The following is a 16,352-nucleotide window of genomic DNA, read 5'->3' on the forward strand; positions in this document are numbered from 1 at the left end:
TCATTATATTTGGATTTCTGTGTAGACTACATCATGTTTACCTCCCAAAGACCAATTACCATCCATCACCATACACATGTGCCCTATCACCCCTTTCACCCTCCTCCCTCCCCGCTTCCCCTCCGGTAACGACCAATCTAATCTCTGTATCTGTGTGTATGTTTGTTGCTCTTGTTGTTTTAATCTTCTGCTTATGAGTGAAATCATATGGTGTTTGACTTTCTCCGTCTGACTTATTTCACTTAGCATAATACCCTCCCGGTCCATCCATGTTGTCACAAATGGCAAGAGTTCATTTTTTTTTATAGCTGAGTAGTATTCCATTGTGTAGATTTACCACTTCTTCCTTATCCACTCATTCGTTGATGGACACTTAGGTTGTTTTCAAGTCTTGGCTATTGTGAATAATGCTGCAGTGAACATAGGGGAGCACACATCTTTATGCATTTGTGTTGTGTAACTTTTTAATCATGCAACCTCAGGCAAGTTAGTCTCTTGATGTATCAGTTTCTTCTACCATAAAATGGAGAGTATAATAGTAAATACTTAATAGGTTTGTTCTGAAGAATAAATGAGATAATACACATAAATTGCTTTGAAAAATACCTGGGACATAGTAAATGTTCAATAAATGTTAATTATAATAGTAATTTGTGATTGTTATTATTAGAATTATTATTCACTCTTTAACTCAAGTATATACATGTTTTATAGGTGTGAACAATTTTTGGCTCTAAGAGAAAGCTCTTGACAAATATTAGATCTCAAGGATAAAAAACCACTAGAAAACTGTAGCATTATTTATTTAATTTCATGCCTCCTGCACTTGCTTTGCCTCCTGTTGGTATTTCTATTTGTTTCCACAAAAGTCAATATTTTCCTGTTTCTCCTTTTAAAATAGATTTTTATGTCTGGCATATAAACAGTATCTGATACAAGTGAAATTAAATTCTCCCAAGTGTATGATCAAATAGAAAGGAAGGAATGAGCCTGAAACCATGGTTCATAGGAAAGTTGGAAAGGCCAATAATTTTGTTAGCAAAGATACTAAAAATAAGCAGGGAGGGAGAGAGGTAGAATGTCTTTGATAATTAGAGATTTCACAGTAGGGATCTAAGAAAAGGGGTCAAATTCATATGGATAAAAACATTATTTGGCTAAACTTTTCGTGACCAAGGAAGAGCTTCATTTGGTTTTATATTAGCTTATTCACACTTCTCCTTGCTGTCTTCTCAATCAATCCTCCAGTGACTTGATACACCATGTCTAATTCTTCATAAATCAGCTAAACTTTAGAGTGATATTGACAGTGGCTTTGCCGCCTCCATTGTTTTCTGTCAAGAGTTTTATTCGTCTTCAAAACAATTTGCCATGAACGCCCTTGTTTGCTTGCCACACTGGCCTTTGTTTGGGCTGAAAACTTTGATTTATAACTGTATAAAATTAATGGCTGTAGGGTAGGGGAACTATAGCTCATGCTCCTCCTCTTTTAATCTAGCTTTGCCTAGAAATCCATGTAGTGGAGCATTCTCAAGGGAACCGGGCTGGGAAATTTTCCATATACCCAATGGGAGGCCATTAATCATGGTGAGGAGTGTGTTTGTGAAAGTAAAGAAAACAAAAGTCAGACCACCTCAAGATGTCTTATCCAAAGAATAGATGTTAAGCTAATGTATTCATTGTGGGGCATTTATAAAGAAAAGCTGAGCTATTTGGTGAACCAGATAGATTTGCTTCTCCAAAAGCAAAATTTGACATCAGTACTTCAAAATATTAAAATTGAAAAGCCACTCCAGAGTCCCTGATAAGTTGCTCAGTTGTTGACTGGGGAGCAGTTGAAAGCTCTTTTTAAATGGCACAAGTCTCTTTGTTCTAATGATGAAAAAAGAAGGAAAATACGGGGGGGGGGGGTTTGGCAGCTTCATCACAATGTAGCTTGCGGTACCTGTCATTCTAGTATTTGCTGAATTTAAGGCCATGTTCTTCTCACCCTGCCCCCTTTGGGTTTTACTAATTCAAAAAGAGTCAGTGAAACTCTCTAAGTTGCACATTTCTTTAGGGTGCAAAGATTGATACTAAGTTTCTGAAAGTAATTAGAGATTCTTCACAAGGGTTGGAAAGAATAGAGCGAGCCAATTTTTTTCTTTAATATTCATGGTGAAGATATCAGACTTTAAAATTTATTTTTGGTTTATTTTGGTTTTCCTCCCTAAAAATGACCTTGCCAGCTAAAGATATTTCATGATATTTCAATAGCCTACTCAGAAAAAAAAATTATATATCTATTTGCAAATGAATTATAATGCCAAAATTAGAGTGATACATCATTAGATACAGTAAATTTTAGGTGGTTTATACCAAGTATTTTAGTGTTTGAGAATGTTGATCCAGCAGCGATAAATAAAGGAAGTAACAAAGAAAATCAAAGAGAGTTGTAAGCAATGATAGTGATTGGATCATATCCCACAAAAATATCCCAAATTATGACAAGCGCTATATTGAAATACTGCATAATATCAGTTCACTCTATTTACTGAGTAAACAGCTCTTACCATTGAAGTGGTCTGAGGCAAGCCTGTTGTAATTCGTTTTTTCATGCACCTATTGATATAGGCATTATTTAAGATTGTTTTATTTTGCATTGTTTTATCTCAGTGAGTTTAGGCAATAGCAAGCCTCTCCTTGGAAGAGAAGCCAAGAACATTTTCAATTCATTTCCTCCTCTTTAAAGGAGTTTAACTGATAAATAGTTCCCATGTGAATGATGCTCAAGTCAAAGTGGAAATACTGCTTTTCCTAGATTATGTTCCTTGTTAAATCAGAATCCTTTGAAATTAGGAGAAAGACAGTTCCCAGATGTGGGTACATTAGCACTCAGTCTCCACTCAATAACACAAGCATCAACGGGCCTTGGAGAACAAGCCTTTAACATTGACCTGATGTGGGACGCAACTTCAATCCAGGTCTCCTGATGTGACTTATCAGAAAAATGTTCATTAACCAAATGACGGAAAGCAGTAATTAAAATCCATAGTTAATCTGAATGAAAGCACAAAATAACACAGACTAAGGACAACTTTGAAGGATTAAAAATCCATTTACTTGAAAGGGACCAGAGACAAACTCTGAGCTAGCTTATCGTCAGAAAGAACTTGGCACCTTTGCATATCATCAGAAAGAACTTCATTCAAAATAAACCCCCTATAGAGATGAGAAGTATGCACTGTAGTGTTTTTTAGTTCTTTCTGGGGAAAAAAACGTTAAGTATTTGAGGAAAGATTCTAATATATGATATTTTTAAGCCTTTCCAAACTTCTGATATTTGTTCTTCATTCTAACAGCTTTGCATTTCAAAACCAATATTAACTTATTTTGCACAAATGTTCTGATCTTAAGAACTATTTCACTACCTATGTTCAGTGTGTAACTTTTCTCCCTTAAAAATAAATCTCATCATTTTACTCACAATCCTCTCTGCTCTTAAGAAGTTACAGCTTCAGAACAAAATATCGTTCCGGATGTTTTTCATTGAACCACCTTCCTATTGTCTGATGCTGTCATATAATGTGGATGTTGTTGCCTTGGGTGACAGATTTTTTTATTAGACTTTTGGGATATAGTCCCTTAATATAGAGTCGATGAAGCTCTTCTCACTTCCTGCATAAACAGTCCCGATTAGGCAAAAATAAAATATTCGTGGTACTAAGGATACAAAAATGCCCCCCAAATAAAGTATAATATTTTAATCATAAGCAAAGAAGTTTCAAAAACAGCCAATATGCCCTTAAATGAGTAACTGCTGTATGGTGTATCATAACAAGCATCTCTTGTTCAAATTCACACTCCATTTTTCACGTGGGGGAAAGAGATGGTTTCCTTCAAGAAATGTTTAAAATAGTCCATGATCTCAAAAGTACTACATACATATTATTAAAATATGAAGCCTATTGGCTGTGTTCCAGAAAAGCTGAACTAGAGTAAAGGACATAATGAACAGTCATAGCTTTGCGTGCAATTATTTAATTGGGGAATAGATTTTTCTATCACTGTCCCTAGCAGTAGCAGCCATTTGATCCCGAGGCTTGGATTAAATGTTTCATCAGTAGTGCCTATTTAAGGATCTTTATGGAACAACCAGTTGGTCCCCTGGGCAAGCCCATGTCAACTGCAATAAAGAGATCTGCACAAGTGAGTGAAATGTATTTTTTTTGCAAGATGTACAGAGAACTGAACATGCACCGTGCTATCTGGATGCTTACTGAGGTTTGAGGGTCCACTGTCTCCTGATGGCAAAGGTTGGCACCTAAACTCAGCTTCTCCAGGGGATTTTGTGATTTCATTGGGAAAATGAATTCTTAAGCTACTGCCCTCTTTCTAGGCACAGGTAAGTCCTTGGAGAACAGGAAAAGTGTACAGAAATTGTAACTCGCCTTTCGTTTCCGGGAAACAGCTGCTACCAAGCCAAACCTTAAAGTGGACAGCTCGTGGCTTTATGCCTTCTACAAAATTCACCATCTGTTTCACATGGGGTAGATGTAAATTTTATAGACTTCCCAATTATCTTTCAGTTGATTTTAGTTTGAGTAGATTTTTTCCCACTTACTCTCTGAGCGGTCGTCGACATAAATGCACGCTGCTAAATATGACTGGAATATTTGTGGAGTGGGCACTAAAAGGCATTTGTCACATTAAAACAGTTGAATATGTTTAAAAGCATTCTGGAAATTGAAATCTGAACATCTGTATAAAAAAAGACAAAAAATATAATCTGTTGTTGCTACTATCAATAGCCGTGTAAAAAGATTTAATTTGGGGTTTATTTTTCCCTCTGTGATGCTGGGATCCAATTGGTGTGGTCTGCGTATTCTGCAAGTTATCTCAGAATTTATAAAAATGCATCCTGCAATGTGGTTGAATCAGAAGATGTTGTGTGGAGATTTATTTTCGGGATGTGGGGATGTGTTCGGGCATGCTGTTTCACTCAAATTAAGAAACCAATTGAAGCACAATGTTCTTTTATAGGCTTCTAGTATTTGGATAATTGAATGGCTATGCTCTGCCTCACCATAGCTTAAGAGACATCTTTCGGAGATGGGAGAAAAGTGGAAACAAGTGCTTTTACAGCCAGTCTCCAGGAATCTGCTGACACGGCTCTTAGGAGAGAGGAGGCGGTCCCTTTGGTTGCTTAGAAAAGTTCACAAAATCTTTCCCATCTGTTAAGTGATGGCAAAAAAGGATCCAACCAAAAAGGTTGCAAACTATTGTGATGTTTGAGCTCTTTTGAGAACAGGATGGCCAAACAAATACTCCAAATGCCTTTTTCTCCTAGTTTCTTGTGGGACATTTTGTTTGTTCATATGTTTGCCCAAGACCTTAAAAAAAATAAGGCTCTGTTCCCGAATAAAGTGTCTCTATTCTGCTAATTTGTAGGCAAGCATTGCTCCAGAATTTAGAGAAAACTGGAGTAAAAAGTTGTCTCTGGCTTTTATTTTTGCTGTTGTTTCTAGTACCACCTTTCCCAGTGTGGGGAGAAGAGCTGCCATCTCTGTGCTCCCTAGCCCCGTCCCCACGCCACCAAAAGCAGATTGTTCCCTGGAAATTTTCATCTTTGACTCAAATTACATGCTTGCTTCTTTTTTTCCAGAAAAATGTAAGACAACATTTACAATTGTGCAGAAGTTTTTTGGATACTTTATTTATCATAAAATATGCCTCTAGGAAGTATGTCGTCCTGCTGTGTAATTGCTGTTGGTTATTGGGACATTTTTCCACTGAATGGATTCCCAAACAATAGTGTCACCTGAACATGAGTTCTAGGTATGAGGGGGGATGTTTGACGTAAAGGTCATTTTTCCTTGTGCCCTTATTTCAGTGCATAATGTTAACTTAAGAGGCGGGGAGAGAGGACTGAGCCTACAGCTCAGAACAACTGAGACGTTCCTTATAGCGTTACAGAGATGTGGGAGAAAGGGGGTTTTAAATTGCAACATTCCAGTTGCCATGCTCAACTAAAGGGCACTCTGTCCTCACTTAGCGCACAAGTGTTGCTCGAAATGGTGTTGACTCTGGATTAGTCTCATGTCATGGTGCCCCTTGCTCTGATACAGGTGGTAAATTAGAATTCTCTTGCTCCTAGTGGACATGTTATTCTTCATGATAATTGCTGCTTTCTCCACTGGAAGATTAGCTTTTAGTTGTTTCATATTTAGTTATGTGATCCAGCCCTACTTAATGGCTCTGATTTTTCTCCTATTATACAAGTATCCGGATGGGGATAGATTTGTTTGTTGTTGTTTTTACTTTAATTTTTATCAGTGAAAGTAAGGAGTGAGGACCCATCAGGACCTCCTGTGAGCATGGGGCTTGTAAACCATCACCACAGTGTTCATAGACTAAAATATAGGGCTCCTCCTGTGACTAGCATTATGCTGGGATTGAAATATCTTTAGAGTACCTGTCTCTTCCTTGCTAATGCATGATGAATCATTCATACTCTCATTCATTTATCAAATACCTACTATGTGCCTCTGTTGGGAGTGCAGGGATGTTTAAGATAGCTCTTCTTAAACTTTAATGTGCATTCAAATCACCTGTGGTCTTTTTAAAATGCAGATTCTGGTGCAGGAAGCCTGAGGGTCTTCAGTCCTGAAAAGCACCCAAGTGGTGTCCATGCTCCTGGTCTATTGGTAGCAAGAGTATAGGACACCGTCCATGAACTTACAGTGTATCAAATTCTATGTGGACTTGCACAAATAACAGAGCACGAGGAGGAGGGAGACATTTAGCTAACTTCCGTCACCTATTACGTGCAAGTTACATGCTATGCTAAATGACCATGGGATGGTCCCTGATCTTCACTCTACCCTCTACCTGGTTTGAGAGACAGGCATGTAAACCATTCATTGCATTAGAGTGTGACAGATAGAGCTGTGCACCAAGATGGCAGTGGCATCAAGGGCAAGGAGCAGCTTTGCATGTGTGGGTCAAGGAGGCATCACAGAAGTGACCTTGTTCATCTAGGTCTTGAAGGGTGAGAAGTTTCCAGGATGATGAGGTTGGAAAGTGCCTGTTCAAAGGTCAAGAGGCATGATGTGGCACAGAGTGCTTGAGGGGGCTCACAGTTCCTGGGGCAGGAGCTGCACCTGTGAGAGGATCAGGACATGCAGTTCATATTTTAAAAAATACTGCCTGTCATATGCCAGGCATTCCACATTTCTTAGTTCTAGTCTTACAACAAACCTGAAAGGAGGTAGTATTTTTCCCATTTTTCAGATAGAGAAACTGAGGTTCAGGGAGATTATGGAACTCTTTGGCAGGTGTACAGCTTGTCAGAGGCTGGGCTGGATTTCAAGACCAAATCTTGGTAATATCAAGGCCCTGGCTATTGCCCCTCTGCCAAGCTTGGGGAAGTCAGCAGAGGCCAGATGACAAAGAGCCTTGTAAACTGCGCTAAGGAGGTTAAACTGGACCCTATAAGCAGTGGGAAACCTTGGAAGACTTTTAAATAGAGAGATGGTATTTGGATTTTTGCAAGATGATTCTGGAAGCTGTATGGAAGGTAAATTAAAAGGGGCATTGTGGAAATAGATGAGAAATTGGTGATTATTAAGCACCCAAAATTGTCAGCCCATGAGTGCTCTAGAAAAACAGGAACCTCATGAAATTCAAGGAGTTTACAGCCTAGTCCAGGAGAAAAAACATATATACATGAAACAAAATATCAGATACAAGCTCTGAAGTTACCCCTAAGTTCAGACTAACCACCAGTACATACAGTGTTTGAGGAGAAAACCAGCTTGTAGGTGGGTATTGTCGAGACACAGGAGGAAAGGATGGTGGAACTCCATAATTCTAAGGACTCTGCTGCCTTAAGATCCAGTGTTGAGTTGCTTAAACCAAGTTGAATCTTCACACACCCACAATTGTCTATTGTCTACTTATGAGAGATCTATTTGATGCTATTTTCCAGCCTTTCCACTGTTAATTTCACTAACCTGGTAGAAATTCTTCTTAAGGGGTTGCCTTCTCTATGTCAAGGGATGATGCCATGTGTAGTATATACATTCTTGCATTGCTTAACAATGGAGATACGTCCTGAGAAAGGTGTCGTTAGGCAAATTCGTGGTTGTGCAAACATCATAGAGTATGCTTACACAAACCTAGATGGTATAGCCTACTACACATCTAGGCCATATGGTGCTAATCTTATGGGACCACCATCATCTATGCGGTTCGTTGTTGGCTGAAGTGTCATTGTGTGGTGTGTAATGATACACCCATCAAATATGCCATAACAGTCATTTCTTGAGCATCTGTTATGTTCTGGGCAAATAGCAAAATTGTACTGGAGGAACCCTAGGAGGAAGGTAATGTTATTCTCTTTTTACAAAGGAGGAAACTGCAAGCCAGAGCAGTTAGATTAACTTGCTCAGGTCACAAGTGAGTCAGAATCAAGGTGCTGACCCAGGTCTTCCTGATGTCAAAGCCCTTGCATCTTACCCTTGGCAGCACTCCTCCCTTGGTATGCCCTATGTCTCTGGGCTGCTTCCTAATTTTCAAAACCATTCTACTTGTTTGATGTATTTTTCTTGCTACTCATGCTTGAGAGGAAAGAAAAGGGATAGTCATCTCTTTTGATGGATGAGAACAGAGAGACTAGATAAAAAGAAGGATTGTACCCAAGGTCAAAATTAATAAGAACTGCTCTTTCCTTCTTCTTCTGGCCTCTGGTCTAATACTCTTTTCCTTTGTCTGCAGGTCTCATTACAAGGTTCAGTTATTGAACCTTGGCTGTATATTGCAATCACCTGGAGATCTTTGAAAAGTACAAATGCCTGCATAGACATTTCTGATTTCCTTGGTATAAAATGCCCTGGAATTTTAAAAGCTCTCCAGGTGATTCTGAGATGCAGCAGAGTTTGGGAACCATTGCCATAGCTTTTGAGATAGTAGGTTTGGGATTGATTTAGAGCAGTGGTTCTTAAACTGTGGTTCCTGGACGAGCAGCATCAGTACCACTTGGGAACTAACTAGAAATGCAAATTTTTTTGGGTTCCACACCAGACCTATATATCAGAAACTCTGGGGGTGGAGTTCAGAAATCTGTGTTTCAACAAGCTTTCCAAGTGATTCTGATGCAAGCCAACCCCCTTGGCCATACTTCCTCCCAACAGGTTTATGGTGTGGAACATGGTGACCAGCTGTCGGCTATTTTTACTGAGGCCAGAGCTCAAGGGAAATATATTTAAACCCAAATGACAGTACAAGGCATTCAGATTTGTATTAAAGATGGATTTCCTGGTAGTGTAGGTTGCCAACTGCAGGAATAAAAAACTGAGGGAGGATTTTGGAATCTTTCTGGGGGTGGTCAGAGAACTGTACCATCAAACAGCAAAAAAGGAAAAGGAAGAAATGGGCCTCTGGAGAAAAATGAAAGCAATAAGTATTGTCATCTGACTTCACTTTAGTCATTTACAGTCCTTCCTTCCTGTGCTTTGAAGTTAATGGTGATGTCTTCTTAACTTGCACCTTTTGTTTTCTCCTGAAAATCTCAATGCGGTTGAAATCTATGTCTTCCAAATATTTCCGTGCTTACGGCAGAAAGCAGACGTTCACTGCCTGAAAAGTGAAGGGCTGGGTTATGGATGGCAAAGTGACTTCTCCACTGCCTCTTTCCCATTAGTCGGCTACTTAATTGGCATCATTTCCCTGATACCGCAATTATTTTTTTTCAACATTATAATTTTAAGTAACTCAGTATATTAGCCAATTTCCCTAATGCCCTTTGTTGCGTGTTCATTCAGTGTGGCTGGTTTTTGTCATATTTTTCAAGTATTCCCTACTGGACTTCACTCAGTAGCTGCTTGGGTTAGGTTTTATTGGTTCTTATAACAATGGTTTGTGAAACAATTAACAGTCAGGCACATTGGTGTGGGGGAAGTGTTAATGGGATATGATTGTTTAAACTGAGAACTTGTATGAAGCCCCAGGAGTGGGGAGAGGGAAGGGAAATATTTATGCAAGGCTGGATACCATTGGAGACATTGTGGGAGAGTTGGGGGAAATCTTATCTAAATTTATTGTACAGATTCAAAAAATCCAGCTGTTTGACATTAGTCATTAGTCACCAATTCTAAGATGCTTTATAATACATGAAAAATATTCTCCTGTAATTTAGTAAATAATTTATTGTTTTTAGTTGTACCATTTTTCAACCAATAAATGACTGAGTTTTGACTTTGATGCCATTTGACTTTTTCTGTTTCCGTCGTGTAGTGAGGAACCTATATTTGAAAATGTGGTGAAAACGCTGAGGAAAGGAGGCAAGGAAGGATGGGAAGAGGGCAGTTTAGCCACCTTTACCCGGGCTGGGTGGGTGTTTCACCTCCTAGTATCTCAAGATGATTAATCAGGGGGTGGACCCTGCATATTAATCATCTGTCAGCTGAGGCTCCTGGGAAGACTAATCTATTTATAGATGAAATAGTGTCAGAAAAGAATAGGCCTCTCCGTAGGAAAATGGCTTGGTAACTACTTCATCAGCTAAGAGGCAATATGGGATATAAAATGATGTTTCTTGTCAAGTTACCTGAAACCTCTCAGATAAAGGCTTCCCTAACCTGTGGGACTGAATAAGGAGGGACAGACAAATCTTTATTACCAGCAGCTGAGAATAAAAGGTTATCTCAGCACATCTTTTAACCCTGCTTTATAGTTGTTTCTTCTAGTTCTTTGTAGTGATTTAGCTAAAAGGGTACAAGTGATTTGAAAGGTAGAAGAAGAATAAACAGTTAGTGACAATGCAGTAAAGATTCTGCCCATGATGTTTCCATTTTTGTACTGTAACACACCCATTGGAACAAGACAATACGTGGCTTGCTAGACAGTGCACTGAGACTCTTCGTAGAGAGAAACCAAAGACCATTTGGTGACTGCACCCAGCAATTTAAAGCAGAGAAACTGAAAGAGAAGCTAAAAACGAAAGAACAAGAAGCAGCATAGGTTAAAATAGAAATCTAGCCAACGCATATCCCCAGGGTATGCTTTGGATAACCTGGAAACATTTAGTGTATTACTTGAATGTTTTTATAAGATATGGTTTAGTCAGGAGAGAGGAGGGAAACTGATTTCACTAACACTGCATATGAAAATATCTGCAATCAAAAATACTTTCCACTTTGTGATGAAAAACAAGTGACCTCACAGGGACAATGCCACCTGTAAAGTGACAGTAGACTCCTGGGCATTCCCCCAACCAAGTCCCAACTCTGGTTGAGTCACCAACTCACTGCTCTGACCTCTTTAGGCTCAGTTTCACATCCACGTCTCAGGGCATGAGTGATTCTCCTTCTAGGGAATGTATTTTTCACCTCCCTTTGTGCTCATCCAAATCTTACCCCTATTCGTGAATTCAACTCATGAATTCTAAGCATGGACTGCCTACCGATGTTAGGCTAGACTCAAGACTAAGAGGTAGAACAGCAATGCCTGCACTTGAGTTGCTTGCAATCCTTTGGAGATTCAGACATGGAAATAACTGGTCCACAGTACCATGTGATAAGTACTGTCAATTTTTGTTTGTTTTACTTTTGATGGACTGTAATATACATGCAGAAAAGCGCACATGTAGTGCTGTGGCTTTCACCAAGTGCATTGGGGCACTGTAGAGGGAACATCCGTGTGTGCCTGAGGACTCTGGGGAGGCTTCCCACGGGAGGTGAAGCTGGAGGTGAGACCTGAGGATCGAGTAGTTATTTATAGGCAGGTAGAGGTAGGTAGGGGAAGAAAGGGTGGATGTGCCAGGTCAATAATTCTTCTAGCCCAGGATTTCTATCACTGCTCCAGCTCTCACTGATCAACTTCTCTTCATCATAGCTAGTTACCCAAATTATAGCATATAACTTAGCAATCAGAGACCTCTAACATGTAGTGTCTCCCAAGCTTGTTTTTTTCCGTGTTTGTCTTTATTCACCAACTAAGTGAGGTCAGGGAGCAGGATGAGTTAGCGTACTTCCTGCCTGTGTAACCTTGGGTGAAGGATTCTAGCCACGCAAGATTCAGTTTCCTTATCATAAAGGATTGCTGGGAAAAGATGAGCCTAGATCAGGATTGGCAAACTGTGGCCTGTGGGCCAAATCCAGCTGCCACCTGTTTTTATGAATAAAGTTTTATTGGAAGACAGCCATAGTCATGTATTTACACATTGGTGATGGCTGATTTTGTGCCACGACAGAAAAGTTGAGTGGTGGCAGCAGAGACTGTCTGCCCACAAAGCCTAAAATATTTACAATCTTGTCCTTTACAGAAAAAGTTTGCTGATGTCTGTTCTGTACATTTAGCATGAGTTTATTATTTTTGTTGTTGTTAGTCCTGGCTAAATCTATTTTATTTTTTTTGTGGGGAAGATCAGCCCTGTGCTAACATCTGCTAATCCTCCTCTTTTTTTTTTTCTGAGGAAAACTGGCCCTGGGCTAACATCCGTGCCCATATTCCTCCACTTTATATGGGACACTGTCACAGCATGGCTTGCCAAGAGGTGCGTTGGTGCACGCCTGGGATCCAAACCAGGGAACCCTGGGCCGCCGCAGCGGAGTGCATGCACCTAACCGCTTGCGCCACTGGGCCGGCCCCTGAAACTATTTTTTAATGCCTCATATATGATCCTCCTCCTCAACACCAATGCACTACCCCCTGCATCCAACTTAAATTATAAATGCTCTTAATTTTATTAAGCTTGTTGTTAAAGAAATTCTTAAAAATGTTTTCCTCTAAGATACTGAAGATGCTACAACCCTATAGCATCCCTGCTTTGAGTGGTGGAATGTCGGCCCCATGAAAGCAGGGATTTGGTTCCACTTACTGCTGCAACCTCAGCACTTGGCTCTCTGTCCAGCACAGAGGAGGTATCCAAGAGTGACTCTGGGGAGTGCAGTGATTAAGTAGTCATGGCTGGAGCTGGTGAGCATACAAGGAAAGCAGAACAGGTAGGCACGCCTCAAACCCCTTTAAAGCAAGCAGTTCAATTGTCCAGCACCCCAAGGAAAATAGTCCCTATCCTTCTCACCTTTTCTGCCTCCTTGACCAAAGTCCGATGTTGCCTGTCCATCCTTGCTTCAGGGGAGACATGACCTACTGCAGATGGTAGATTTTCTTATGTAGTGTTGGGTAAAGAGGATGGCTAGGTTGCCAGGACAAGCTTTCAAAGGAAAAATATTAATGTAACAGAATATGGGGGCAGGCCCCGTGGCTTAGCGGTTAAGTGCGTGCGCTCCGATACTGGCGGCCGGGTTGGGATCCAGGGCGCGCACCGGCACACCGCTTCTCTGGCCATGCTGAGGCCAGTCCCACATACAGCAACTAGAAGGATGTGCAACTATGACAGACAACTATCTACTGGGGCTTTGGGGGAAAAAAAAAAAAGAGGAGGATTGGCAATAGATGTTAGCTCAGAGCCGGTCTTCCTCAGCAAAAAAAGAGGAGGATTAGCATGGATGTTAGCTCAGGGCTGATCTCTCTCACAAAAAAAAAAAAAAAAAAAAAAAAGAATATGAACATGCTGAGTGAAACATTTCATTTATAATGTCTTAGAAAAGAAAAACTTACCCGGGGAAAAAGTTCATCTGAAAAATACCAAGATTAAGATGCATATGTATCATTGAATCAAATTATATCTTCTTAGAGATTATTATACTATTAACATTTTTCCATTACTGTCAATTTTCCTCTAACTTTCTCATGAGTGTTTTCAGAATTAAAAAAAAAAAGGAAGGCTTTCATTATGCAGTAGATGATGCCTAAACATTTGTGTAAAGGTTTTATCGATGTGTCTGTCCATGGAAGGCCATTGGAGTCCTTCATTTTGGCCTTTCCTGTCTTTGTTTCAGTTCTCCAGTTCTCAGTAATCGTGGACAGATCTGAACATGGTGCATCTCAGAAGTGCTTCTAGAGAGATTGGTGTACCTCTGCCTGCATTGACTTTCCTCCGTTTCTGAATATAGTCTCGATTCAGATATGCAGGAAAGCTGTGAGAAGATATTAGAGGCTGATAGTAAATACTTTTCCTTATGGACCACCTTGGCTCCTGGGCTTTTTGGTCCTTACTCAATTTAAAATATCATTTGCTAGTTTCACCTGGACTTGTTCCTACTAAACAAAAGCAGTACCTTCTTTGCTTTTTTCACCACCAAAACATCCAGCTAACCTTCTAGGAAGTAAGAGATGATGACAGTATTCATTCATTCACTCATTCCTCCATCAAATGATTACTGAATACTTTCCATATGCCAGAGAACATACTGACAATCAAAACAGACAAAATTTCTGTTTTTACATTTACATTCTTGGGGGTGGGGAATAAACCAACAATAACTGAATAAATAGCAAGTAAAGGAAATAAGTGATAAGTAATATACAGAGAATTTAACATGGCAGTGCTTGATTAGAGGAACAAATTTAGGTGCCATTTAAGCTGTGATCTAGACAACAAGAGGGGGTCAGCCATGCAAAGATCAGGAAGAAATATGTTCTACATACAAGATTTAGCTGAAGTCTAGGGTATACTTAGATTTTTTAGAAAACTGTTTGAAAATGAATGGTTTAGGAAAAGCAGAGAAGACTCTAAACTCAGAATAATAAAGCCTGAAGCATAATCAGGCATCTGATTCTTAAGAATACATGGATCTTCCAGTAGCATGACCAACCGTGTTGTTTTATTTTCCTTTATATGTTTCTACTGGACAGAAGGAGTGGTATTAAACATAGTACGTATGGTCTGGCAAGGGAAGGTGACTCTGCTATTTATTATCATCTTTCTAATTCAACTGGCAATACCAGCTAAGTTTAGAGCAGAGTCAAATTTTTAGAATGAATTTGAAGGGATCCATAGACATTTTCATCCTGTGATTATTGTCCCAAATAAACTAGGAGATTCTGGTCACCACACGGGAGGTGTTGGAGAGACCAACACATGGGTTATTATATACCAAGAGGTAAGCCGTCTCCCATATGCTGGGTGAGGCTGGGAAATGGCAAGCGGAAGAACTCAGATAATTACACTCAGGTTGAGATTCGGTTCCACTCATCAGTCACAGTCTCCAGTTAGCTCTTAGTTACCACCCCAGAGCTGGAACACAGATCATGCAATTGGATTAGAAAGGCAAAAATAGAGTTAATGTGCCTCATATAGAACAAATTTAACAGGTAGTTGGAGGTGATTATTGGGTTTATTTGGCAGACGGTCATCTCTGGAATTTCTTGACATCATCTAGGGAGTTTCTTGGTACTGGCAGGTCTTGGATCTATATTAAGGGTCAATGGAGATTAAGCTTAACTAGAAGGTGACAAGGGTCTTTGGTGGCTAGAGGGTTCCCTTCATGGCACTTCTAGTTTCAGGAAAGATGCTGGATGACCTTTACCATATCTTAGCCTGTGAGAATTCCACAAGCTTCCTGGGAACCAATAATAGGAGCAGAATGTGCAAATGAGAAGGAAAAAAGTAATAAACATATACAATGAAAGGTAAAACCTTCCTTCCCTTGTTTCCATCCCAACCATCACCACCTGTTATTTTCCAAAAAATATATGTAAGAGAAAAATTGTCTTATCTAGAATATACGTATATTCTTGGAAATTGTAAAAATCATATATAATATTAATATATACATATCTTCTATATATTATATATACTGTTCTGAAAATTGCTTTTTCACTTAAAGATTTATCTCGGAGACCTTTCCATATCATTACCTATAGGTCTACCTCATTTCCATTTTTTTAAAGGCTGCATTGTATTATTTTGTGTAGTTATACCAAAAATTTTTTAACCAGTCTTTAATTGATAGACCTTTATTTTTATTTTTTATTTTTCTATTGTATTCAATATGGCATATCCTTGGCATACTCTTTTGACTTTTTCCAAAGAATACTTTGCAGTGGGATTGCTGAATCAAAGTGCATACGCATTTCAAATTCTCAAAGAAATTTGCAAATAGCCTCTCAAAAGGCTGGTACCAATATACGTTTCCACCAATAGTGTATGAGGGTCTCTCCCTCCCCAAATCCTCTTCCATCCTGGGTACTTTCCAACTTTTATATTTTGGCTATTCTATTATGTGAAACCCTATGTCTCTTTGTTTTGATTTGCATCTCTTCAAAATAATTCTGATGAAAATGTAAACCCTCAAAGGATATGGAGTTTGAGAGTGAGGTCTGTTGTAAGCCTGGTACAGGTTTATGGTCCTTTATCCAACACTCTTGGGACCAGAGTTACTTCAAAATTCAAAAATTTTCAAATTTTAAACACTTACATGTATAGGTACCACTCCCAACCCAGTCTGGGCTAGCACTCTCTAAGC

At 39.4% G+C, this 16,352-nt stretch overlaps 1 protein-coding gene across 6 annotated transcripts in view; it reads left to right on the top strand.

Annotated features, from left to right (window-relative positions):
* RARB (retinoic acid receptor beta) overlaps positions 1–16,352 on the top strand; it is an 824,831-nt gene that overhangs the window by 372,591 nt on the left and 435,888 nt on the right. Inside the window, exon 4 of one of the 6 annotated variants that reach the window (XM_058553907.1) lies at positions 13,884–14,047. The exons of the other annotated variants lie outside the window; for them this stretch is intronic. The gene's annotated coding sequence lies outside the window, so the exon portion shown is untranslated. The remainder of the gene's footprint in view (positions 1–13,883; positions 14,048–16,352) is intronic. 6 annotated transcript variants of the gene reach the window in all.

This window comes from Diceros bicornis, chromosome 2 (assembly GCF_020826845.1).
Source record: "Diceros bicornis minor isolate mBicDic1 chromosome 2, mDicBic1.mat.cur, whole genome shotgun sequence".
NCBI classification, from domain to species: domain Eukaryota; kingdom Metazoa; phylum Chordata; class Mammalia; order Perissodactyla; family Rhinocerotidae; genus Diceros; species Diceros bicornis.